General features: G+C 44.8%; 1 protein-coding gene, 1 non-coding gene and 1 pseudogene across 2 annotated transcripts in view; 1 reads left to right on the top strand and 2 right to left on the bottom strand.

The window, feature by feature from the left end:
* The window catches only part of NUDT3 (nudix hydrolase 3), a 127,893-nt gene that overhangs the window by 4,027 nt on the left and 121,185 nt on the right, over positions 1–2,681 (bottom strand). The gene's annotated exons all lie outside the window — the stretch shown is intronic.
* On the top strand, positions 238–2,675 carry LOC108299791 (annotated as a pseudogene).
* On the bottom strand, positions 708–814 carry LOC119470209. Its single transcript, XR_005199098.1, has one exon. It is a non-coding gene; the product is annotated as a U6 spliceosomal RNA (small nuclear RNA).

Raw genomic sequence — 2,681 nt, 5'->3', positions numbered from 1 at the left:
GTAGAGACGGGGTTTCACCATGTTGACCAGGATGGTCTCGATCTCTTGACCTCGTGATCCACCCGCCTCGGCCTCCCAAAGTGCTGGGATTACAGGCTTGAGCCACCGCGCCCGGCGCTTAATCTTGCTTTTTTGGCCAAAAGCCCTTTCTTCAGCATTCTGAGTTAACACGGCTTCCTTATAAGCTCCCCTCCCCAGGTGGACAGTCTTATTTTCAAAGACAAGCTCCAACTCAGCAAATTATCACTGTAAACAAAGCTTCAGGGAAGAGACATGACTCTCACTTTAAAAGCTTCATGTCAGAGATAGCCAAAATCATGTGACCACCAGCCCCAGTTCAAGTAGTATGCCCAAATCATCACAAAATAGGATTCCCTTCCTATTTATTAATTTTTAAGGGAACTAGGAAGACAAACTGATTAATCTAAAGGTGAGAGGTATCATTTTCTCAGATGCTCCAAGTAGGCTTCTCATATCCCTGAAAGGTTATCAGCTAAAGAGAGCTTCTGAGGCTAACTGCAAAAACATGGTCAAATGTAAAACTGCGGTTTTGGAGGCAGGGTGTGTGAAAGGCTGCTGGCATCCAAAGGAGAGCATGCCTAGCCTTTCTGGGCTCCTAGGACCTGTGGTGACCTCAAGCCAGCTGATACACAGACAACAGTATCTTTTAGGGATTGCAGCCAATGCTCCCGATTTACTGTTTTTTTTTTTTTATGGAACGCTTCACGAATGTGTGTGTCATCCTTGCGCAGGGGCCATGCTCATCTTCTCTGTATCGTTCCAATTTTAGTATATGTGCTGCCGAAGCGAGCACTGCTTTTTTTTTTTAACCTTAAAATCTCAAACGTTTCATTTTTAGGTGGTATCTCAAGTGACACAGAAACACAGCTACCCTGGATGGTGAAGTAAGTCTCCACTGCAAAACTCACCACAGAGCACGGAGAATGGCTCTGGGGTGCTCTCACCTGCTCCAGGTTAGATGGGTGCCCGGATGGAGGCAAGGCTGAGCCACTAACTGGACAGCTACATATCCTGGAAGCCTTTGCAGCCTTGAGGAGACAGGCTCTATCCAGCAGGCTCAGAATAAATGACTGCCACCTCACCTGCGTAGTATGAACTGCAGTGCCTCGAGTCTGACCTCTTTCACAGTCTTTAAAACTAAGAACCAGAGCTGTCGGTGCCCGGTGTAACGCGTTGCAGCCGAGCCGCCTCTGTGAGGGACGTAGCCATGAAGGAAGAGGAGCACAGGCCCAAGGAGAAGCGAGTAACCCTGTTAACGCCCCCTGGAGCCACAGGCAGCAGTGGTGGGACTTCGGGGGACAGTTCCAAGGGGGAAGATAAACAGGATTGCAACAAGGAGAAGAAAGAGGCGCTGAGCAAGGTGGTAATTCGAAGATTACCTCCCACTTTGACCAAGGAGCAGCTTCAGGAACATCTTTAACCTATGCCTGAACATGATTATTTTGAGTTTTTTTCTAATGATACGAGTCTGTATCCTCATATGTATGCCAGAGCATACATCAACTTTAAAAACCAAGAGGACGTTATTTTACTCAGGGATCGCTTTGATGGTTATGTATTCCTTGACAATAACGGTCAGGAATATCCTGCTATGGTAGAATTTGCACCTTTTCAAAAAGCTGCAAAAAAGAAGACTAAGAGAAGAGATACCAGAGTCAGGACTATTGATGATGATCCAGAATATAGAAAGTTTTTGGAAAGTTATGCCATGGATAATGAGAAAATGACATCTACTCCAGAGACACTGCTAGAGGAAATAGAAGCAAAAAATAGAGAATTAATAGCTAAAAAGACAACCCCACTTTTGGGCTTCCTGAAAAACTAGCAGAGAATGAGAGAAGAAAGAAGGAGAGAAATAGAAAGAAAAAGGCAAAGAGAAGAAGAGAGGAGGAAATGGAAAGAAGAGGAGAAACGAAAGCTAAAGAAGACAAGACAGAATATTCCAGAAAGGGACAAATTAAAGGATGAACCAAAGATTAAGCTGCTCAAGAAGCCAGAAAAAGGAGATGAAAAAGAAAGCCAAGAAATTGGACAAAGAGAATCTCAGTGATGAAAGAGCCAGTGGGGCAAAGTTGTACACTGCCCAAGCGTTCTGATAGAGAATTTAAAGATGAAAAACCAAAGAGACCTGAAGATGAGAGCAGCGGAGACTACAGGGAGAGGGAACAGGATTATGAACGAGATCAGGAGCGCATACTTCGAGAAGAAGAGGCTGAAGCGGCGAGAAGAGCGCCATAGGCAGAAGGAATCCTATGAGAAAGAGAAGACTTTTAAGAGAAAAGAAATGAAAAAGGAGAAAGAAACACTTTGGGATAAAGGAAAGAAGGCCGAAAGTACAGAATCAATAGGAAGCTCAGAAAAAACTGAAAAGAAAGAAGTGGTCAAGAGAGATTGAATAAGAAACAAGGATTGTCCAGCAATGCAGCTTTACCAACCAGGAGCTCGAAGCTGAAGTCAACTCTGTCCCCCTGATGACAGCACCAAGTCTGGTGACTCAGCAGTAGAACGGAAAAGCAGGAAAGTGGTATTAGTCATAGAAAAGGAGGAGGAGAGGAGTGTTAAGTACAGATGGCCTTAGGTGTCCTGACTGTCTAGGCAGCCAAAGAGCACATGTTAAGCAATCCAGAAGTGCCTTCAGGGCAAAGGAATAGAGAGAAAGG

The sequence above is a fragment of the Cebus imitator genome, unplaced genomic scaffold (assembly GCF_001604975.1).
Source record: "Cebus imitator isolate Cc_AM_T3 unplaced genomic scaffold, Cebus_imitator-1.0 Scaffold24, whole genome shotgun sequence".
Taxonomy (NCBI): Eukaryota; Metazoa; Chordata; class Mammalia; order Primates; family Cebidae; genus Cebus; species Cebus imitator.
The sequence above is the reverse complement of the archived record's forward strand: the minus strand, read 5'-3'. Positions and strand labels throughout refer to the sequence as shown.